Raw genomic sequence first — 24,922 nt, 5'->3', positions numbered from 1 at the left:
TCTCAACCAGAACCAAAGCAAAAAAAAATCATGGTTAAGTAACCAGCAAAGGAAGAGTGAACCTTTTTGGAATTTTAAAGTAGCAAGACATGAAAAGTTCTTTTTTGCCTTCAATACTACACACATTAGGGGAGGTACCTGTAGTTTTATTGCACAGTGGGCTCATATTCACCTTTCCTCGATCATATAACCTACCCCCATCATCTCTTATCACCAGATCAATCTCTTTATACAGTAGAGCTGCCCTGGTTATCAGTCAACAAGAATGACCATCCAAGGACAACAACAAGTATCACAGGATCAAAAAGGATTCTAGAGACAAGAGGGAGGATCCAACTTGATACCCACAGGTGCCTTGATTGCTCAAAGGCACAATAATTCCAACCAAGGTAATCATCATCGCCCTAGCACGAACACCACTTGAGCATAAATAAGCAACCCCTTTAAATAAAAATAAAAATGGTTCAAGGTTCATTGCATAGCTGCCACGGACGCCATCGCCGGTGCCGCTGGTCTGCTGCCCTCCTCCGTGGCCGCTACCGCCGTGGTTGGTGGGAGCCACCTGTGTGGGAGGGAGGGAGGGAGGCGGCTGCAGGAGCGAGTGAGAGAGGAGGCGGCCGCTAGGTTTTCATCGCAGGAAGCCACGGTCATTTTATAGCCGGTACACGAAATGACACAAATGCCTTGATGGGGGCATGGTATTTCCATTTTGTTTCAATTGGAATTTTATCTAACGGCTCACAACGATCTGGTAAATATGCGATGTCTCATGTGAGCCAAACCCGAGATTCGACGGCTTGAATCGCATCAAGAAATAGATCGGACGGCCGAGAGGGCCTGAGCTCTGGGAGTGCCTGTGGTCTGCTTCGGTTCTTGTTTTTGGATAAGCAACACCTTTAAATACAAATAGAAAGGGTTCATGGTTCATTGCATAGTGGGCTCAGATTCGCCTTTCCTCGATCATATAACCTACCCCGTCATCTTTTATCACCAGATCAATCTGTTTATACAGTGGAGCTGCCCTGGTTATCACTCAACAAGAATGACCATCCAAGGACAACAACAAGTATCACATGATCAAAAAGGATTCTAGAGACAAGAGGGAGGATCCAACCTGATACGCACAGGTGCCATGATTGCTCAAAGGCACACTTATTTCAGCCACGATTAATCATCATCGCCCTAGCACGAACGCCACCGATCAATCTAGCAAATCCAGGAACATAGCTATAGGACCAAGGCATCCACATGTAAACCAGAGCATCACATGAGCTCCCATGATAGCAACTAAACATGAACAACAGCCTGCAAACTCTAAAATGGCATGGATCCACAACTACATAGCTCAAGTAGGAACCGATGGATGAGTAGGGCATAGAGCATCAACTAGACGAGCCCCACATCAATATAGCCATGGCCATGTCCCATAGGAAGATGGAGCTCACCGAGGGAGGTTGTAGCCGAGGCAGTACTCAGTGCGCGCCGGGGTTGCGCTTGAACGCCGTCCAACTGGCGAGGAACCGCATCGGAGTTGCGCCTTTCGCCGTCCCGCTGACGAGCACGAACGCATCAAACAACCAAGTGACTCTGTGCATGGAATACATGTCAAACAATATAAACAATCAGATATGCTATCGCAACAGGTGAATAAACATCTAGTATAACAGAACAACGTAATCAAGGCGGGGCTAGGCAATACAGAAAGCAATGCATATTTGATAGACCAGTTCATCTATCACTGGAACTGTAGAGTATTTAGATGACTGCTAATAATAGTATGTCACTGCAGATATATTTGTAAGTCAAATGGAATTTTGTTAAAAACCCATTAATGGCCCAACTTTGATAAAGCCACATGACACTATAGGGTTAAATGATAGTTCTCATCAAGAATATGCACATTGGGATCCACACACATGTTAGTAAATCAAGAAACTACATATGTTCCTATCTAGAGGCACCCATTCATATTGCAAGCAAGACACTGAACAACAATAGCAAGGATCTACAGTAGAGTAGGACCGATTAATGGCTTAGGATATACCTTGTGTGCTGGTGAACCTTAGATCTGAAAGCTCATGCACCTGTCGAACATAATGATTATTAAGAGAAGGATTTCAAAGTAACAATACCTGGCAGAATGATTTTAAAGCAACCAGGTACATAACAAACACAATGAATGTCTACATAGTACCCCATCTCTCTGAATACTTAATACATGCAGGCTCATTTTGAAGTACATTTTAGGAGCAATGGAAAACCAGGAAAATAGAAAAAACTCACAATGAAATTAAAAACCAAATATTGCACGCCATCGAGACCAATCCGCGGCGCAACATCTACCGCAAGAGAAGGACATCAGGGTCAATCATGCAACAATGTAAGGGCACCACCGGACAGTTCACAACTTCAGGAGGTGCTTACTATATTATTGATATAGCGATGCATCTTGTTAGAATCAGCAAATAAATGTATATGCTAGCAGTTAGTATTCCCAGGAAGAAAATAAACAATCCATTACTGAATTATGTTTATACAGCCAGCCATGAATACACTACACGTGCACCGCAAGATCAAACCATGCATGTGCAATTGGAGAGAAGTAACAGACTGTCCCAAAGAATGAGTGAAAGATAAGAATGTCTATTAGGCTATGCTGTAATTGTTGGATTAATATATTGGAAATTAAGGATATGCAACTACTGTTGAATAAAAACAAACCAAAACTATTATTGTTTCCAAATCTATTAGTTTGAAAATCAAGTGCATCGTGGGTCATGTATACAGAGAAGCAAATGTGAAATTTAGATGTGGTTCAAAATATTTAAGTGGTACCATCCATAGTAAAAAATTCATTCTGGGACTAACATACATGTGGCTAATGCACGAATATCATGCATGTTGGGCTAACAATATTCTGAAATAAAAAACCGCACACCATCTATCGCAGGTCCTGATTTACAAGGCTGAATTAAAGAGATGACAGATATTACTAATGGGGTCATTTTAATTACTATAATTGTCATTTGCCCCAAAAAACAGTTGAAAATATCCTATATGCCATTAGGTGTCGTGTCATGTAAACTAAAATTCAGACAAAAATATATAACACTAACTTAGGCAGGAAGCACACTGTCCTCCCTTCCTTTTTGTGCCCGTCGACCAATCAAATGATGGCACAAAGTGAAACCAAACAAAAGGAAAGGAGAGGGGTCATTCTGTTCCGAGCGAATTTGTCCATATGCACACATATAAATCATGCCCACTAATTTGTCTGCACACATATAAAACAAACTAAGGAGTTGTGAGCAGGAGTTAACAAAATACTACCAATCAGTCTATTGTTTGGTTTCAGCAAGACTTAGCACAGGAGTATGGAGAAACCAGCCCTCATGAGAGAGCGGCAGACAGAGAGGTCGAGGACGATAATTATATGCCTCCCTCCGAAGACGAGGCAAGCCTCGACGACGACGAATTCGTCGTGCCAGAGGATCCTGTCGAGCAAGAGCGTTTTCAACGCAGGCTTATGGCCATGGCAAGAAGCCTCAAGAAAAAACAGCAACAGCTTAGAGCTGATCAAGATTTGCTAGTCGACAGATGGACTGAAGTCCTTGCGGCCGAAGAGCATAAACTCGAACGCCCCTCCAAGAGCTACCCAAAGCGCAGGTTGCTACCCCGATTAGAGGAGGAAGCACTTGATGCGGCCGACCGGCCACCTCATGGCCGCGACAGAGAGGCCTCTCGGCCCTCCACTCAAGCCGCACCCCGTACCAAGGCACGAGAATATGCGCCGGACTTACGAGATATGTTGGAGGACAAGGCAAGGCAAACAAGATCGATCTACGGATCGCATGGGCGCCCCACGGCTCGAGACGGTAACCGTCACGCCGGCCACAAATTCGGCAGGGCCGAACACAGCTCATTGGAGCTATGTCATGATATTGCCCAGTATAGAGGCGCCGCACACCCACTATGCTTTACAGACGAAATAATGGATCATCAAATCCCCGAGGGTTTCAAACCCGTAAACATCGAATCATATGATGGCACAACAGATCCTACGGTATGGATCGAGGATTATCTCCTTCATATCCACATGGCCCGCGGCGACGATTTCCACGCCATCAAATACCTCCTACTCAAGCTTAAAGGACCAGCTCGGCATTGGCTTAACAGCTTGCCAACAGGATCAATCAGTTGTTGGGAGGACCTGGAAGCCGTATTCCTCGACAATTTCCAGGGCACTTATGTGCGACCCCCAAACGCCGATGACCTAAGTCACGCAATTCAGCAGCCAGAGGAATCGGCTAGGCAATTCTGGACACGGTTCCTAACAAAGAAAAATCAAATAGTCGACTGCCTGGACGCTGAGGCCCTAGCAGCCTTCAAGCACAATATCCGTGACGAGTGGCTGGCCCGGCACCTTGGACAGGAAAAGCCGAAATCTATGGCAGCACTCATGACACTCATGACCCGCTTTTGTGCGGGAGAAGACAGCTGGCTTGCTCGTAGCAACAATATGACCAAGAACCCTGGTAATTCGTACACCAGGGACAGTAGTGGCAGGTCGCGTCGCAACAAGCAGAAGCGCCGCATTAACGGCGACAATGCTGAGGATACGACAGTTAATGCCGGATTCAGAGGCTCTAAATCCTGTCAGCGGAAAAAGCCATTCAAAAGGAATCCTAGGGGCCCGTCCAGTTTGGACCGAATACTCGACCGCTTGTGCCAGATACATGGCACCTCTGAAAAGCCGGCCAATCACACCAACAGGGATTGTTGGGTGTTCAAGAAGGCAGGCAAGTTAAACGCCGAAAATGAAGACAAGGGGCTGCATAGCGATGACGACGAGGAGCCCCAGTCGCCGAATAACAGTGGACAGAAGGGTTTTCCTCCACAAGTGCGGACGGTGAACATGATATACGCAACCCACATCCCCAAAAGGGAGCGGAAGCGCGCATTAAGGGACGTATACGCGGTAGAGCCAGTCGCCCCAAAGTTCAACCCATGGTCCTCCTGCCCGATCACCTTTGATCGAAGGGACCATCCCACTAGCATCCGTCATGGCGGATTCGCCGCATTGGTCCTAGACCCAATTATTGACGGATTTTATCTCACTAGAGTCCTTATGGACGGCGGCAGCAGCCTGAACCTGCTTTACCAGGATACAGTGCGGAAAATGGGCATAGATCTCTCGAGGATTAAGCCCACCAAAACGATCTTTAAAGGCGTAATACCAGGTGTAGAGGCCAACTATACAGGCTCAGTCACACTTGAAGTGGTCTTCGGATCTCCGGATAATTTCCGAAGCGAGGAGTTAATCTTCGACATAGTCCCATTTCGCAGTGGTTATCACGCACTGCTCGGGCGAACCGCATTCGCTAAGTTCAATGCGGTACCGCACTACTCATACCTTAAGCTCAAGATGCCAGGCCCTCGAGGAGTAATTATGGTCAATGGAAACACCGAACGCTCCCTCCGAACGGAGGAGCACACGGCAGCCCTTGCAGCGGAAGTACAAAGCAGCCTCTCCAAGCAGTTCTCCAGTCCGGCCACTAAACGACCGGACACCGTCAAGCGCGCCTGGAGTAACCTACATCAAGACCGCCTGGCACGATCCGAGCAGGCGTAGCAATGCGGCCCCAACCCCAACCCTTGCAAAAAGGCGACGCCAGTACTTCGCGTACATAACTACGCTCTAGAAATACCATGGGTACAGGGGGAGGGGCACCATCATGGCACTCCCAAAAATACGGCTTAAACCGTACCAGGGGCTGCCGATTTTTTTTTAAAATTTTCTCTTACTTTCAAGACTCCATCCTTCGGAAGGCCTGTTCGGCAGTTCAATCGCCGCACAAACGATGCAAGAACCAGGGAAGCAGACAAGCCACGCCGCAGTACGGAACTCCCAGGTGGTCTCTATCACGAGCAGTATACCTGTTCCGCATACTATTCCGCAGCTTGCCCCTGGAACGGACATGTTAACTAGTCCAACCTTCCACTTATCGCATTATTTGTATCGTTCTGCTTTGATCGCAGCCCTTTTTAATAAACAATGCATAGCTTTTGTCTATTTTTGCATTACCTTTTTTCTTTATATATGTTCCTTAACGACATGTTGCACCTATACACGTTGGTACAGCCAAAATATGCCAGGGGCTTTAGTACCCCTCAATATGGTGTGAGAAGTCCAAACACTTTAGCAAGTGCGGCACCCCGAACTTATAGCATTATATGCATCGGCTCCGAATCATGTCTTGGGTCAATAGTTGGGTTTGCCCGGCTCCTATGTTTTGGTGCCTTACGTTCCACTATATCGGCTAAGGTAGCACTAGGAGAACCACTGCGATTGTGCCCCAGTTGAGCTAGGTCGAGCACCTCAGTGGAGAAAGCTAAAACTAACTGTCATGATGAAGCGAGAGCTGGTCGCTGTTCGAGAGGTTTTTCGAGTCCCTAAAGACTTATGCCGCTTAGGGCGAGGAGACGGCTCTGTCCGGCCAAGGCGTGGATAGCGCCCCGAACTCGGTCTTCCGAATACCAGGGGCTTCGCCGAAATTTAAAATTATAGAATTCTATGGCTAAGTGAGAGTGTTCACGCATTATAGTCCGATTGCCTTGTTCTTTGGGCTGAGCGCCTCCCTCGAAGGACCCAAACATGGGAAAAAGAGCGCTCAGGTTTATCCCCGAACACCCCAGCACTAGCGGCATGGGGGCAGAAGCCGATGACTCGCCATCTCTCAGAATTGATAAACAGCCGCACAGAAGGTAATATTTTAAATTCCAACAGCATTGCTTAGCGCATATAAACAAGTTTTCAGCGCACAGGACAAAACGAGCAAGTTTCACTCAAAAATTACATCCCTAGAACATTCATCCGCCACAAGGCAGGCACCCTTCAGAACATCCTTATAGTAATTCTCGGGCTTGCGATGCTCTTTCCCTGGCGGTGGCCCGTCCTTCACCAGCTTCTCAGCATCCAGCTTGCCCCAGTGTACCTTAGCATGGGCAAGGGCCCTACGGGCACCTTCAATGCAGACAGAGCGCTTGATGACTTTGAGCCTTGGACAGGCCTCCACCAACCACCGCACCAGCCCGAAATAGCTCCCAGGCAGAGCCCCTCCAGGCCACAGCCGAATAATGAGGCCCTTCATGGCCTGTTCGGCCGCCTTGTGGAGCTTGACCAGTTGCTTCAGCTGGTCGCTCAGGGGCACGGGGTGTCTGGTCTCAGCATACTGAGACCAGAACACCTTCTCTGTCGAGCTGCCCTCCTCGGCTCGATAGAATGCGGCGGCATCGGACACACTCCAGGGAAGATCTGCGAACGCTCTTAGAGAGCTCCGGATTCGGGTAAGTAATAAGTAACTCACATTTATGTGTTTGCTTTGCATAAAGAATGCCTTACCCGCCGCTATCTTCTTCACCTCATCCAACTCCTGGAGGGTCTTTTGGGATTCGGCCTTGGCAGAATTGGCATTTTCAATAGCCACCGCCAGCTCGGACGCTCGCGTCTTTGAGTCAAGCTCCAAACTCTCAAGCTTTTCCATGAGAGCCTGGAGCTCTTGCCGCACCTTGCCAACCTCGGCCTCATACTTCTCCCGCTCGGTGCGCTCCGAGGCCGCCCTCTTCTCGGCCTCGACCAGCACTTGCTTAAGGGTCGCCACTTTAGACGTGGCCCCTAAAATAGTCATGATAATCCTATCATTCTTTGCAATTGCACCTTTTTATATATATTTAAAAACAAGGTATTTCTTACCTTCATTGTCCTCGAGCTACTTCTTGGCATGCCCGAGCTCTTTCTTGGACCGCTCGAGGTTCTGCTTTAGCATGTCCACTTCCGCAGTCAGTGCGGCGGACGCAAGCAGGGAAGCCTGCATATGCATATTGACTCATTTTTGTTAGACTCCTGCGAATTCTATTTGATCCTCTATTCGGCTTTTCTTCCCGAACGCCAAATAGAGCATCAGGGGCTACTGTCTATGCGGTACTATTATTTACACATTCTTTACTTACCTCAAAGCCTGTCAGAAGGCTAGTACAAGCTTCAGTCAGTCCGCTCTTGGCGGACTGAACCTTCTGGACCACCGCACTCATAATAGTGCGGTGCTCCTCGTCGATGGAGGCGCCTTGGAGCGCCTCCAACATATTGTCCGGTGCCTCCGGTTGGACGGGGGCCGTCGGCACGGTGGACTTGCTCATCTTGGAAGGAGGTCCCCCGCCGGACTCTGGAACCTTTGAAGGTTCCGGAGCGGTGTCCGGCCTAGAGCCGGACTTGGAGCCCTGAGGGGTTTCATCCCCTTTACTCTTGGAGTCAGGGAAGTCGCCTTGCGACGCCTCTAGGACCACCTCCTCCTGGCTTGGAACCTGTTGGGACAACACCTCGGTGTCGTCCGTAGGGCGGGGGAAGTAAGCCGTCGGAAGCGAGTTCACATCCGACGAGTCCAGTGAGCCGCTCGACGATGCGTCGAGCCGGTCTTTGGGTGGGCTGCATAAACATATTCGACGTAAAGGAAAGCTGTGCAATAAACGAATACTATGAATTACTGTGTTATCCGGATACTTACGATTTTGCCAGGGGCTTGGCCCTGGGCTGCCACTCCTCTCCGCCGTCGGCGTCGGTGGAGTAGTCCGGAGGAAGGGTTTTCCCCTTCTTGGACCCTCCGGCCTCCCTAGAGAGGGCGACCTTCCTTTTCTTCTCTCCTCCCGCTGGAGGGGGAGAGTTCTCCTCTTCTTCCTCCTCGTCTTCACGGGAGGAATGCGCCTCGGAACCATCGGATGATGGATCCGACACCTCCTGGCACCGGGCACTCTTTCGAGTCCCCGCGGCCTTTTTCGCGGCCTTCTTCTTCGGCACTACATAGGGTGCCAGAACCAGCAGCTTCGCCAAGCAAGCGTCCGCTGGGCCTTCGGGCAAAGGAGCCGGACAGTTGATCTGTCCGGACGTCACCTGCCAATCCTGTCAAAGGTATGGGAGCTTAGATCCCGCATGGAGTCAAACTATGAAAAACTGATACCCTGTAAAAGGAAAAAACAGCTTACCGCGAGAGCGTGACGCTGCGCACTGAATCTGCGATCCTCGGTAGCGGATGCGGGAGCCTCGGCGTCTTTGAAAAGCACCTTCCAGGCATCTTCGTACGTCGTGTTGAAGAGCCTGCTTAGAGTTTGGTGCCGCGCCGGGTCGAACTCCCACAGGTTGAAAGCCCGTTGTTAACACGGGAGGATCAGGCGGATGAGCATAACCTGGACTACGTTGACAAGTTTGAGCTTCTTGTCCGCTAGGGTTTGGATGCATGTTTGGAGTCCGGTTAGCTCTCCTTTTTTACCCCAAGACATGCCCGTCTCCTTCCAGGAGGTGAGCCGCGTAGGGGGTCCGGATCGGAACTCGGGGGGTGCGACCCATTCGGCGTCGCGTGGCTCGGTGATGTAAAACCACCCCGATTGCCACCCCTTCAAGGTCTCCACAAAGGAGCCCTCGAGCCATAGGACGTTGGCCATCTTGCCCACCATGGCGCCTCCGCACTCCGCCTGGTTGCCACGCACCACCTTCGGCTTGACGTTGAAAGTCTTGAGCCATAGGCCGAAATGGGGGCGGATGCAGAGGAAGGCCTCGCACACGACGATAAACGCCGAGATGTTGAGGACGAAGTTCGGGGCCAGATCGTGGAAATCCAGGCCGTAGTAGAACATGAGCCCCCGGACAATTGGGTGGAGAGGGAAGCCCAGTCGGTGGAGGAAATGGGGGAGGAACACCACCCTCTCATGGGGCCTAGGGGTGGGGATGAGCTGCCCCTTTTCGAGGAGCCGGTATGCAATGTCGTTAGACATGTATCCGGCCTTCCTCAGCTTTTTGATATGTCCCTCCGTGACGGAGGAGACCATCTGTGACACCCCGAGACCGATGTGCCAGGTGTCTTTCAGTTATTCGCTGTCGTTGCCATGTCATTTGCTTGCGTGTCATGCATTGCATATCATGTCATCATGTGCATTTCATTTGCATACATGTTCGTCTCATGCATCCGAGCATTTTCCCCGTTGTCCGTTTTGCAATCCGGCGCTCCGTTCTCCTCCGGTGGTCATTTCTACTTTCCTTTCGTGTGTGGTGATTAAACATTTCCGTATTGGACCGAGACTTGCCATGCGGCCTTGGTTTATCACCGGTAGACCGCCTGTCAAGTTTTGTACTATTTGGACTTCGTTTGATACTCCAACGGTTAACCGAGGGACCGTAAAGGCCTCGTGTGTGTTGCAGCCCAACACCCTTTCAATTTGGCCCAAAACCCACCTAAACCTCCTCCATCTTCTCGGTCGTTCGATCACGATCGCGTGTCCAAAAACCGCACCTCATTTGGACTCTCCTAGCTCCCTCTACCTATAAATATGTGTCCCTCCCGGAATTTTCGCGCAGATGAACCCTAACCTCCTCCTCCGCGCGCCGCCGGACAATTTCCCACCGCACCCGGACATGTCCGCTCGCCCTCCACCTCACCCCGCCCAATGGGCAGCCACCACATCAGCCGCGCCACCGCTCCGGGCCAACCGCGGCGTGCCACCTCAGCCCAGCCGCTCCCTCTCTCTCTTCAGCCCCGCCGCCGGCCCGCGCGGCCCGGATCGGGCCCGCGGGGCCCATCTCCTCGCGCCACCGCCCGATCGGATCCGCCGTCGCCTGTCGGTCGCCGCCGCCGCCCGGGGTTCTCGCCTCCCCGCGCCTGCTTTCCCGAGCCGCCGCCCGCGCCGTGCACCGCCTTCGCCGCGGGCCACCATCGCCGGCGCCGCCTTGCGCCGTCCCGACAGCCGTCGGAGCTGAGCTCCCTCGCCGCCGTTGCTCCGGCACCTCGCCGCCCGTTGACCTCCCCACGATCCGGCGACCCGAGCGCCCGAGTCTCCGTCAAGCCGCCGCCCTGCCTCTACCGGAGCCACGTCCCGGCGACCGCACGCCGACTCCGGCCACCCTCCGGCCATCTCCGTCGTCTCCGGCGAGGTCTGGTGGATCGGGACGAGATCCACCGGTCCCTTCATCCAAACAACCTCGCGCCACCCGGATCCCTCCATCCCGGGATATCCTCGTCCCGTTGACTTTTTGCACAGGGTATAAACTTCTTCTAAGTCCTCGGAATTCCCAGATCCTTGTGCCTCTGTTCATCGCATCGTAACTTTGCATCCGTGGCTCCGATTCATGCATATAGCATATCAAAATGTTCATCTCAGAGAGTACATCATTTCATTTCATTGCATCATTTTCATTTGAGTTCATCTTGATGCCCGAAATGCTGTTAGAAGAGGGCTATTTGGGTTAATTGTCAGATCTGCTACTCCATTTAGCTTTTTGTCATTTTTGCCATGATTAATATGTGCATGATATGCCCTGTTGCTCTACATATGTTTTGTTAAGGGTTTTGTAATCTTTCCAGAGGTGCAACCCATGTATTTTTGTGATGTGTGTGGTGACTAGTGCAAGCTTGCAAAGTGGTGCACTTGCTAATTCTGTTTTCAGGGACTTAGCAATTCCACTAAGTCCTGGAGCTGTTTATCTCATGATGCCATATGTTCATGTTGTTTCCTAGTGATCCGTGCCTCTTTTGAGGATAATCAGTAAGGATGTTTTGTTAATATTTTAGTGATCTATCCATCCATGCCTTTGTTTGCAATTATGGAGCACCCTAGCTTGAGTCAATCGAGCTCTACTTTTGCTACTTTGTGAATCTGGGCAGATTGTCAACTTGTTTGCAATTTTGCCGATGATGTTGTAGTTGATCCGTGCATGCTATGCTTTTGTTCTTGCCATGTATAGATTGCATTTTGTGCCTTCTTGATGGGTGTATGCTTGTCTTGCCATGAATTGCAACGTAGTGAGTGCATCGAGCTCGTAAACATGCCTACTTGAGTTATGTTTCAGCATGTGACAGTTTTCACTAAGTCTGAAAACTGATTATGTTTTTGCTATGTTCACATGCTTGCAATTGTATTTTCTGATCCCTTTTGGCTCAAGGTCACTAAGGGACTTTTGTTAAGCTCTTTGAGTAGCTCCATGACATGCTTTACTTTGCCATGTTCAGGTCCTGTAGCATGTAGTTTTGTTGCTCCGAAGAGTGCTATCTGATCTGAAATTTCAGACAAGTGTTGATTTCACTAAGTCTGAGATCTGTTTGCCATATGCATTTTTGCCATGCTTGTTTGAACCTGTTAATGGAGGAATTGGCCATAGCTCAGTGCTAGACTTTTGTTAAGCATCTTGAATGCATCCCTGCCATGTATTTTGTTGTCATGTTTGGGAGCTGTAGCATGTTCTTTTCATTGCATTTAGATGGCTACTTGCTGTAAATCGCAGACCGGTGTCATTTTTGAATCGCTTGCCATTTCCAAACCGTAACTCCGATTCCGGCGTTCTTTACATTGTTTTCAAGAGATTTCATCTCATCTTTACAGTGGCACACTGGGATTTCCAAGTTGAGGCCAGGTTCATGCATTTCCTGTCATATCTTGCATTTTGCATCCCGCATCGCATCCCACATAGCATATCATCATTGCATCATATTGCTTGATCCTTGCAGGTGGTTGATTGTATCCTTGTTGCTTGTTTGTCTTGTTTGGGTAGAGCCGGGAGACAAGTTCGCTAACGAGGAGCCCGTTGAGTTTGCTTTCGAGGATCCAGTCAACTCTGACAACTGTGCAGGCAAGATGATCATACCCTTGAAATCACTACTATCTTTGCTATGCTAGTTTGCTCGCTCTTTTGCTATGCCAATGCTACGATGCCTACCACTTGCTTTCAAGCCTCCCAAATTTCCATGTCAAACCTCTAACCCACCATGTCCTAGTAAACCGTTGATTGGCTATGTTACCGCTTTGCTCAGCCCCTCTTATAGCGTTGCTAGTTGCAGGTGAAGATTGGAGGCCGTTCCTTGTTGGAACATTTATTTACTTGTTGGGATATCATTATATTATCTTGTTATCTTAATGCATCTATATACTTGGTAAAGGGTGGAAGGCTCGGCCTCTCGCCTAGTGTTTTGTTCCAGTCTTGCCACCCTAGTTTCCGTCATATCGGTGTTATGTTCCCGGATTTTTGTGTTCCTTACGCGGTTGGGTTATAATGGGAACCCCTTGATAGTTCGCCTTGATTAAAGCTTTTCCAGCAATGCCCAACCTTGGTTTTACCATTTGCCACCTAGCCTTTTCTTTCCCTTGGGTTCTACAGACTCAAGGGTCATCATTATTTTAACCCCCCCGGGCCAGTGCTCCTCTGAGTGTTGGTCCACCTGTCAGCTGTCGGTGGCCACCAGGGGCAACTCTGGGCTGGCCTACCCGTACCTAAGACAATCTGAGTGTGCCCTGAGAAAGAGATATGTGCAGCTCCTATCGGGATTTTTCGGCACATTCGGGCGGTGTTGCTGGTCTTGTTTTAACCTGTCGAAGTGTCTTGAATTACCAAGATACCGAGTCTGATCGGAACGTCTTGGGAGAAGGTCTATTCCTTCATTGACCATGAGAGCTTGTCATGGGCTAAGTTGGGACTCCCCTGCAGGGATTGAACTTTCGAAAGCCGTGCCCGCAGTTATGGGCAGATGGGAATTTGTTAATGTCCGGTTGTAGATAACTTGAACCTTAACTTAATTAAAATGAATCAACAGTGTGTGTTACCGTGATGGCCCCTTCTCGGCGGAGTCCGGGAAGTGGACACGATGTTGGAGTAATGTTTGTGCAGGTTGCTCTCTAGTTTCTCGCTCGCGCTTTGCCTCCTCTTCTCGCTCTCTTTTGCGAATAAGTTAGCCACCATACTTGCTAGTCGCTTGCTGCAGCTCCACTCATATTTTACCTTGCCTTACCTATAATCTTAAATAGTCTTGATCGCGAGGGTGCGAGATTGCTGAGTCCCTATGGCTCACAGATTACTATTACACCAGATGCAGGGCCTGATGATTCCGCTCCAGGAGACGCGTTTGAGCTCAAGTGGGAGTTCGACGAGGACTCTCAACATTACTATGTTTCCTTTCCCGATGATCAGTAGTGGTGTCCAGTTAGGGGTGATTGGGACCGTGTCGCATGTTGGGTTCTCTTTTATTTTGGCGCCGTAGTCGGGCCATGAGTGTTTGGATGATGTAATGTTATTTATGTACTTGATTGACGTGGCGAGTGTAAGCCAACTATGTTATCTCCCCTTTATGATTTATATTACATGGGATGTTGTGAAGATTGCCTAACTTGCGACATATGCCTTCAATGCGATTATGCCTCTAAGTCGTGCCTCGACACGTGGGAGATATAGTCGCATCGAGGGTGTTACAAGTTGGTATCAGAGCCTTCCCCGACCTTAGAAGCCCCATTGCTTGATCGTTTTTAGCGGTCGAGTTGTGTCTAGAAAAATGTTTTGAGTCTTTTAGGAATTATATATCGGAGAGTTTAGGAATTCTTTTTACTTCCCAGTCTCCTCATCGCTCTGGTAAGGCATCCTGACGTAGAGTTTTGACCCTTCTCTTCTCAAATTTCACTAATTTTTTTAGGATCACGCGGGTATCTTGGAATCGTTCTGATGGTTTTATGATGAGAACATTGTCTTGGTGCCTCCTGTCAGGGGTTTTGTGCAAGTGTCTCGGGGAGTTGAGCTCTGAGGTGTTGTCATCATAATTTTATCGTTGCAGTTCTGGAATACCTGAGTTTAGTACACCGACATCGAAAATCTCTTTTATGCAGTTCGTTGGTGAGATAACCTCGACGCCACCCAGTACTGGGCCGGAGTTCGGGAGTATCGCCATAACTTGTATAACGGATGCTTTTCGAAGGTTGAGGTAGATGATTTCCGAAGGTTTCTTGGTTATGTGTTGAAGGATGGATACAGCTGGATGTAGGATTTGTAAGTTTGGGTGAGATATTATGCTTCCCCTGTATCCCCAACACCTGATTGCATAACCGGAAAGGTTCGGGAGTTTCATAAGTGGGAATTCAAGTAGCTCTTAGGATATCTTTCCGACAGATGTATGATATGAAATTGGGGTTCGACGTCTAGTGGTCCGCCTATTCACGGTTGGTTTTACGTGGTCTCGTTGTGTCTTAAAGAGTCCTTGGCTATGCCGACTCGGGGATGCTTCATATGTCATGTGCACTGCCTTGTACATGATGGTGCTGTACGATCGAGCCCGTGTAGGCCCCACCATGAAAACTTCGGACGAAATCTCTATCATATGTTTGTTCCGGCTTATTCTGCATGCCAATCCTTTGTTTTGTTTTGAGTTGTGGTATTCGAGTTGCTTCAGTGTCAAGTGTTTGATTCCATACCTTTCCTAAACGGTGTTCTCATATTCCTATGTGGATACTAATACCTCATGATAATCGAGATTGTTTTTGTCAATCCTTTTAACCGGCGTGTTTCTCTTCAAGCGGATCCTTTCATTTTCAATATCCGTAAGATTCAATCTCAGCTTTTCTCAACAGTGTTTGTTTCATCCGTCTCCAAGTTGTCTTTGTTTTCCCACCCACCCACCCTTTTTCTTCGAGGACTCGAATTTCTTAATCAAGTATCCTTTGATTCATGTGAAGTCTCTCCATCCTTTCCTTCAATGTTCTTATCCGGTGATTCTCATGAAGATACTAATGGAGCCTCAAGTTCGTCATCGTCATTCTTTCTTCTCCGATGGATTCAAATCAAGCTTTGGTGTTGATCATATCCTTTTTCCTCGTTTCAAATGTCTTCTCTTGACGGTGCACCTCTCAATCATTAACTTTTCATTATTCATTTGTTCCGGAGTGCTCAAGATATCTCAGAAGATTCGTGTTTCCACTCTGCATGCGTTCAAGTTCTTTCGAGATTGTTATCTCATTCAAGCCTTTTAATTCAACTGGTGCAATCTCTCCTTTAATCATTCAATGGTGTTTCTTTTGAGTGGGCCCTAACCCACAGGTCTTTTCCCAGGATCTTACCTGACTCTTCTCTTTTCCCGGCGTTACTCTCAAATTCTTTTCCAAGTTTGACGCAAGAATGATTTATCATCAGTTAAATGCCCTTGTCCAAGATCTTTCTAATTCTTTTCATCGTTGGCTCAACTTTTCTATTCTTCTTTATTCCGGTGCCTCAACAATTCATGGTGGTGTTTCTCATCGTAATTCTCAGATTTTGGTGACCGAAGAAGATTTTCTCTCAATCTTGCTCCATTCTCTTCAAGATTCGTGATTCTAGCTTGTTGCCATCCTCTCGTAATTGTTTTGATCGTGAGAATTCTTTTCACCTATCCGGAGCATTTCAAGATTCTTTTCAGTTTGCTTCTCCGGAGTCCATCATCTCAGAGTTTATTCATTCTCAGCTTTCAGCTATCATTCTCAAATTTTACCGGTGCATCAAGTGATCTCTAATCAGCTCGTGATCTCTTCGCTCTCATGTATCTAAATTCTCTCAAGCGTCTTCATTCATTTGCTTAATTCTTCCTGGTGTTTCTTTACGTTTTATTCGTTCTTTTTCAATTCTTACGGTGGTTCTCCAAAGATTTCTTTTCCTTCATTATCATATCAATTATTCGTTGTTTCAATCCTTCCGGTGGTTCGTGGAAGACTTTCTCAAGTTTGCGCTGTATCTATCTTAATCCTTTCTACGAGAATAAGTAATATGTCAAATCCGTTGATTGTCATCAATTTAATTGGTGAAGGATAAGCATAATGTAATTCTTATTCTTGTTTCATCGAGAAAATTCAATTCCTTATTCCGGAGGTTCATCAAAATTCTTGTTTCCAATTGTTCATCTTCTTTTTTTCCCGGAGTTCCAACCTTTTTCAACTATTTCATCACGGAGATCCATCTAAGTCATTACAAGGATTCACCTTGTGCCTTCAACTTCTCTTTCTTTTGTTTGATCATTCTTTCATTACCGGAGTTCTTCATGAAGGCCCTACATGATGGTTCATCAAGGATTTAATTCCTTCTCGAAGTTTTTCATCGAGATTCGTTTCTAATGAGCTCAAACATTCTTCATCTTGCAATCTGGAGTGCAATTCTTTCAACCGTATCATTCAAGGTGGTATTATGTCATTCTTGATAATTTGAGTTCCGCTGAGCTGAACTGAAGTGAAGCTGCGGGCGATGATGGACTGATCCCATGCTATTCAGGCGCCTGACAACGCTGGCTTTCATGTCTCATGATTCACATGTGGTCAAGGATGAGGTATTTTAAATCCATCAATCTCTTCTTTGGAGTTATCTTGGGGTTATACTTATCCTAAAGCCTTCCCTAAGGTTTGTTGCTATCCATGGTGCTTATAAATGACCCAAGTTCTTCATTTATCCTCCCGGTGATATAGCTTTCTCGTCTCCTTGTTCTTACCAATCAAATTCTTCTTCCCGTGAGTGGCAGGTTGTCACCTCATAATTTGAGATGTATTCCATAAGACCATATCAAGCGTATTATTTTCGTTGTTGGTGTTCCAACAACTCCGCTCGACCCGTCTCCTAAGGATGCCTTCTCAAGCTCTTTTGTAGCATAAGATGGCATTTTCTTCTCCATTCTTTTATTTCAATTATCTATCTTTTATTCTTTCGTTCCGGAGGCTTTGTGATGTTGCTTTCCTCAACCATCATCTTGTTTCATCAAAGATCATGTTCTTCTTATGATTGTCCATTTAACCGGAGTATCGTGCCCTCTTTTCAAGTTCTCTCATCTTATCAAATTTTGCTTCTCTTTTCTACCGGAGTGCTGTCCGAATTTGTTCTTCCTTGTTCCTCTTTCTTAACGGAGTGCTTTCAACTTTGTTCATCTCTGTTGTTTTTCTTTCTTTCAAGTTATTCAACCTTTCAAGGTTCTTTGGTTTCACTCATTTGTCAAAGAAGCAATTTGTTTTACCTCTTCTCTTATCTCTTCCGTTGTCCCTCCGGTGCCATTCTAGATCTCGGGACGAGATCCTCTTGTAGTGGTGGAGTGTTGTGACGCCCCGAGACCGATGTGCCAGGTGTCTTTCAGTTATTCGCTGTCGTTGCCATGTCATTTGCTTGCGTGTCATGCATTGCATATCATGTCATCATGTGCATTTCATTTGCATACATGTTCATCTCATGCATCCGAGCATTTTCCCCGTTGTCCGTTTTGCAATCCGGCGCTCCGTTCTCCTCCGGTGGTCATTTCTACTTTCCTTTCGTGTGTGGTGATTAAACATTTCCGGATTGGACCGAGACTTGCCATGCGGCCTTGGTTTATTACCGGTAGACCGCCTGTTTTTACCATTTGCCACCTAGCCTTTTCTTTCCCTTGGGTTCTGCAGACTCAAGGGTCATCATTATTTTAACCCCCCGGGCCAGTGCTCCTCTGAGTGTTGGTCCACCTGTCAGCTGCCGGTGGCCACCAGGGGCAACTCTGGGTTGGCCTACCCGTACCTAAGACAATCTGAGTGTTCCTTGAGAAAGAGATATGTGCAGCTCCTATCGGGATTTGTCGGCACATTCGGGCGGTGTTGCTGGTCTTGTTTTAACCTGTCGAAGTGTCTTGAATTACCGAGATACCGAGTCTGATCGGAATGTCTTGGGAGGAGGTCTATTCCTTCGTTGACCGTGAGAGCTTGTCATGGGCTAAGTTGGGACTCCCCTGCAGGGATTGAACTTTCGAAAGCCATGCCCGTGGTTATGGGCAGATGTGAATTTGTTAATGTCCGGTTGTAGATAACTTGAACCTTAACTTAATTAAAATGAATCAACAGTGTGTGTTACCGTGATGGACCCTTCTCGGCGGAGTCCGGGAAGTGGACACGGTGTTGGAGTAATGTTTGCGCAGGTTGCTCTCTAGTTTCTCGCTCGCGCTTTGCCTCCTCTTCTCGCTCTCTTTTGCGAATAAGTTAGCCACCATACTTGCTAGTCGCTTGCTGCAACTCCACTCATATTTTACCTTGCCTTACCTATAAGCTTAAATAGTCTTGAGCGAGGGTGCGAGATTGCTGAGTCCCTGTGGCTCACAGATTACTATTACACCAGATGCAGGGCCTGATGATTCCGCTCCAGGAGACGCGTTTGAGCTCAAGTGGGAGTTCGACGAGGACTCTCAACGTTACTATGTTTCCTTTCCCGATGATCAGTAGTGGTGTCCAGTTGGGGGTGATTGGGACCGTGTCGCATGTTGGGTCCTCTTTTATTTTGGCGCTGTAGTCGGGCCATGAGTGTTTGGATGATGTAATGTTATTTATGTACTTGATTGAAGTGGCGAGTGTAAGCCAACTATGTTATCTCCCCTTTATGATTTATATTACATGGGATGTTGTGAAGATTGCCTAACTTGCGACATATGCCTTCAATGCGATTATCCCTCTAAGTCGTGCCTTGACACGTGGGAGATATAGTCGCATCGAGGGTGTTACACCATCCACTTGCCTCCTGCTCCGGACATGGCTGGAGAAGGTTGAGGTGGGGAGTGCGGACTTGGGCGCTGGAGCTCGAGTGCGCAAGAATGGATAGGCGAAGGAGGAAGAAGGCGTAGGTGAAAAGGTGGATCCTTATCCCCTTATATGGATGGACGCAACTACATGTCCCCACCAGCCTGGTAAAACTCGCTTATCTCCAAGCGCCGTAATCAATGGCGCGGTTGGATTACCCACACCCGTATTGATGAGAATCCCAGGATAAGGGGACACGATCTCTGCTTTAACAAGACGTGCCAAGGAAACCGCCTCGCATAACGCGCTGAGGTGGGATAATGAAACGACTCGGATAAAGGCTTGGCCGTGGTGTGTCACACTACGGAATACGTCAGCAGATTAGATTGGTGTAAATATTATTCTCTCTATGGCAATATGTGGAAACTTATTTTGCAGAGCCGGACACTATCTTTGTGTTCAAAATCTTCTACGAAGTACTTGGAGGAGGAACCCGCCTTGCAATGCCGAAGACAATCTGCGCGCCGGACTCGTCGTCATTGAAGCCTGGTTCAGGGGCTACTGAGGGAGTCCTGGATTAGGGGGTGTTCGGATAGCCGGACTATACCTTCAGCCGGACTCCTGGACTGTGAAGATACAAGATTGAAGACTTCGTCCCGTGTCCGGGAGGGACTTTCCTTGGCGTGGAAGGCAAGCTTGGCGATACGGATATGTGGATCTCCTACCATTGTAACCGACTCTATGTAACCCTAACCCCATCCGGTGTCTATATAAACCGGAGGGTTTTAGTCTATAGGACAACATAGACAACAATAATCATACCATAGGCTAGCTTCTAGGGTTTAGCCTCTTCGATCTCGTGGTAGATCTACTCTTGTACTACCCATATCATCAATTTTAATCAAGCAGGATGTAGGGTTTTCCCTCCATCGAGATGGCCCGAACCTGGGTAAAACTTCGTGTCCCTTGCCTCCTGTTACCATCCGGCCTAGACGCACAGTTCGGGACCCCCTACCCGAGATCCGCCGGTTTTGACACCGACACAAGTGGTTACTCGTTGCCATCCATTGATGGTTTGGTACATCCTCCACCAAGTAGCAGCACCTCTTTCAAAGCACTGAAGAGCATGCTGGGCATATCCTTTCCGACTATAGGGTTATTATTCATGTGATCCTCCATGTTCTGAATCATTGGTCCGTCTCCAATTGACTCATCGGTCCAGAAAATATAAGCTCATCTTCATTCATCCTCTATTGGGTCCATGGGTTTGGGGTGAGATAGGAGAGATAGAGAGGGATACACACAATGCAAACAAAAATTTTAAAAAGACAGATTTTATTGTGGCTATCGGAAAACATCAAACAAATGACAGCTCACAATCGTCGCATCTAACGTAGGTATATAACAGGGTTTTGGTCTTCTAAAGGTCAATAAATCTTCAAGGTCGTCTAACTCTTCAAGTCTTGTTCATGCCTCCAATGGCTTCTTCCGATCATACTTGTCTTTCTCAAATCCTTTTGCTAGATCATTTCTGTTGTCGCAAAGTCTATTGTGACGTCCTTTAATATTCTGGAGTTGCGTTCCAAACTTCTGGATTTCAACATCCTTGGCATGAGCCATGGTCCTATTGTCCTTCAGTTCCTGACAATTCTCCGGTATCTCGAGGTTGTAGCTCCTCCAGCTTGGCTACTTTCAGCTTCTGGTTCCTAAGTTCTTCATGAAATGCCTCCTTGTCAAATATGACTTCCTACAAGTCCATCTTAAACTTCTTGATGTATTACTCCAGATCCTGGTGATACACCGGCCTAGGTTAATACTTCATCTTTTGCTGATAGGTGCTCCATCAGCCTTCTACCATCCAATCCTTCCGAAGAAATGCATGCTTAGCTCAGCTTGGTGACCATAGTATCAGTGGCGATGACATCACGGATAACCGTGTTTCTGCCCTTGTCATTACAATGAGCTATCTTCCATAGTTGATATCTCCTGCCTTAGGGTTTTCTTGACAAAAAATTGAGTTCTCATGCTCCATGTTCCGGTCTTTCTCCGATACACTTTGATCTTGGGTATTGACGGCTTCCATAGTCTGAAAAATTCCAATAGGGTAGCCTTCCTAGGTCATACAAATCTAGAAATTCTACAGGGCCTTCAAATTCTCCTAGTCTTCGGAGTCTTCAACCGTTGTAGTTTCCATTATTATAATGCACGATAAAATCCTCTTCATTCCGAAATGATCTTGGTTGTCTGATATCTTGTACTTCTTGGAGTGGCTCATTAGTTGAATCTTCGTGTGGTCAAAAAGGGGAAAAAGGGTATTTGGTCTCACTAAAAGGGAATATTTGAATAAGCTCACGAGTGAAGAGAGGTAAAAGATCTTTTGAAAATGAAGTTGTAGAGAAAATCTTTCCTATGGGCTTGCCAATTTCTAGGGTCACGTCCTACAGTCAACATGTGCTCTCATACCATCTTGTAGCGACCCGACCTCAGACGGTCAAGTCTCTGTGCTTAAGTGTCATCCCTGGATCGGTATGCTGACACACACAGTACTCGAGGATTTATAACAGAGGTAAATCACATGTAAAAGTAACATAAATACTATTACCTCAATCCAAAATAGCGGAAGTAACAAGGTTGTGGATTCCCATCAACACCAACAGCAAAGTTGAGTGTAGAAATCGTAACCCTAACGTATCACTTACTCGTCGTAAGAAATCCTGCAACATGAGACGTTGCAGCCACAAAGGGTCAGTACGTTGAATGTACTGGCAAATTCACACCATAGAGAAATGATGAACAATGGCTATCACTACATGCATATATGGCTGGTGGAAAAGATCTATGGTTATAAGGTTTTTGCGAAAAGCCAAATTTTCCCTACTTCAAAGGAATAAATTTTATTTAACTATCATGGTGGTTGTTAAACATTGAGAGTGTAGACACCCTCTCAATCCCAATTAAGCATCATCATTAAAACCGAACAAAATTAATTAAAGTCACATGATGAGATTCACATGATAATCCAAGTACTAGATACTCAAGACATCCATAACCGGGGACACAGCTAATCATGATTACTTTATACACTCTGCAGAGGTTTGCACACTTTTCCCCACAAGACTTGATCTCCTCCGTTGGGATTCTCGCACTAGATGGTGTTTGAGAAACGGATGACCGAGACATAGTCTTTCAGAAGCGCTAGCACCTTACGGTCGGGTAGACAGTACCAACCTACATCCCCTACATCTGCTAGTCTACCACTGTAAGAGTTCACACGACTTAGTCAACTATGCTAGAGCCCATAGTAGCTTGTGGTTGCATACGGAAGTTTCTAGTATGAATAATCTCATGATCCCTTTGAGCCTGGGTGGCGGTCCATAAAGAAAAACAAGCAATCGCTGGAATACCCAGGTGCCTCAATCCACCCAGATGTGTATTAAAGTTGCCACCTTAAGTTGAACCATTAATTAACATTCTAACATCGGTCATGGATACACTCAAACCCAATCCACATCTACAAGCATAGCATGGCATAAGCAAACGTAGAAGTAACTCCCAGGGTTTGATAATAAAACAGGTAATAGGTACTACCTCATCTACTTCCCAAAACCCACAATTTAATTAGATCCTAATCATGCAATTTTTTGAGGATTGATCTAATGCAATAAAAACTGGGTAGTAAAGAGGTATGATCAAAGTGTGAACTTGCCTGCAATGTTGGTGAAGATGATTCGCACTCAAAAACTCTTGATAGTTCTACTCGTCACACTCTGGTCAATCTATCGTAAGCAAGCAATAGTAACCACACATAAGCAATCACTCAAAAGGGTCGGAAAGAACGAAGAACAAATCGGAAAACATCAAAACCAAGCAAATAACTCTTGCAACATAAAAAAATTTCTAACAGTACCAAAATTATGTGAATTTGGCCTTATCAGAAAGTTTAGGTCAAGAGCTTCGATTTGCAAAAAGAATCAACTAAAACGGAACTACGAAACTCAAGTTATGATTAAATGAAGTTTGAATTCAAATCTGGTCTAATTCAAATTTTAAACTTTCAAAAACATGTTTAAGTTGGATTACTGGATAGAGGAGATCGTAACGAAGAAGTGGGCATTGGTTTCGTTGGATTTGGACAAACGAGTGAAAAGTTACGAAGGTTTGAGGATCAGGGGCTAAACGATAAAGAAACTAATTACGAATAGGTCCCCTTCTAAAACTAACAGAAAAAGAAAAGACTAAATAATGAACGTTCGTTAACTAGTTCTAAACAGAGAACGTTCTTTGAATAGATCTAACTAAAAAAAACTAAACCGGGTATTTGAAACGAAACCGAGAAAAAACCAGGAAACTGATCGGGGTTATACCGGTTCGGTGGTTCGGCGAGAAAAACCGATGACCGACAACGACAGTTGGCGGCGGCAGTGGGGCTCCGGCGAGATCTGGCGGGGCAAGTGGCAGCTGCGACGAGGCAGGGCAACAATGGCGGTGTGCGGCTCGAGGTGCGCGGCAGCGGGCGACGGCGAGCGGCGGCTTGCGGCGGCGGGCGGCAGGCGGCGGCGTCGACGTGATGCGCGGGCGGCGGCGGCGCGAGATGCAAGGAGAGAGTGGGCCGGGGTCCTCGCCTTTTAAAGGCGGAGGAGGAGGCGATGGCGTGGGGGAGGGGAAAGGTGGCGGCGGCGGGAGGCGGTGTCTGTGAAGGACACGACGGCAGCGGCGTGCCGATGCTGGAGTCGGGGACGAAGTTGGTGGCGCGCTGGGCCTGGGCCTGGTAGGAGCTGGGCGGGCCCAGTCGGTGGAAAGATTTTTTTTAAAAACACAACGGAAAATAAAATAAAGCAAACTAAAATAAAATAGAACCTAGGCATATAATATATCAAAATTTTCAGAAAAACATTGTCTACAACGTGAACATTTTCCTAGCATTAAACAAAATTCACACAAATTAAAATAAAGCAAAGGTTGCTAATGCCCTACTATAATCCAATAAACATCATTTTAAGAATACCAAAATGAGTTCAAATTTATCTTTCTCCAATTTTCTGATGTAGGGAATCATGTTACCCTATTTTCCATGTATTTTGATTTTGGAGAAAAATAATTTGAATAAAACCCAAATAATTCCAAATTGAAAAATAATTTCCAAAAGGACTTTGAATTTGATCCTTTTAACTTCCAACTCATATTTCATATATTTTGAAGAAGTCATTTTATCTTCTCTCATGAAAATCATTGAGTTGCTTGAAGTTTATGAATTTGAAATATTTTCAAATGAAATTCAAATATTTTCAACAACCTTTTCATTTAATTTAAATGTAAGAAGTCATGTCATCTTCTCTCTAGGGTTTTGTGTTGAAAAGCATTTGAATTCATGGAGATTCATAAAAGCAAAAGGAAAGTTTGGGAAAGTCCTTTTATTCCCTCTCATTTAACTTTCAAAAAGTTTCAAATTTCACTCAACTTCACACAATCAATCAAACATTCAATCAAATCTATCTATTTATTATAACATTCCAAAATTTAGAATTTTGGGATGTTACATTCCGGGCTTAACAGTCCGGGTTCCGGAATATCTTCTGATTGTCTAGGACCGCCA

At 46.6% G+C, this 24,922-nt stretch overlaps 1 long non-coding RNA gene across 1 annotated transcript in view; it reads right to left on the bottom strand.

The window, feature by feature from the left end:
- LOC125541214 overlaps positions 1 to 97 on the bottom strand; it is a 3,814-nt gene extending 3,717 nt beyond the window's left edge. The window contains exon 1 of the long non-coding RNA XR_007297460.1: positions 1 to 97. This exon is cut by the window's left edge and continues 402 nt beyond it. This is a non-coding gene — a long non-coding RNA (uncharacterized LOC125541214).
- Between the last annotated feature and the right edge of the window lie 24,825 nt (positions 98 to 24,922).

The sequence above is a fragment of the Triticum urartu genome, chromosome 2, assembly GCF_003073215.2.
Source record: "Triticum urartu cultivar G1812 chromosome 2, Tu2.1, whole genome shotgun sequence".
In the NCBI taxonomy this organism is placed as follows: domain Eukaryota; kingdom Viridiplantae; phylum Streptophyta; class Magnoliopsida; order Poales; family Poaceae; genus Triticum; species Triticum urartu.
The sequence above is the reverse complement of the archived record's forward strand: the minus strand, read 5'-3'. Positions and strand labels throughout refer to the sequence as shown.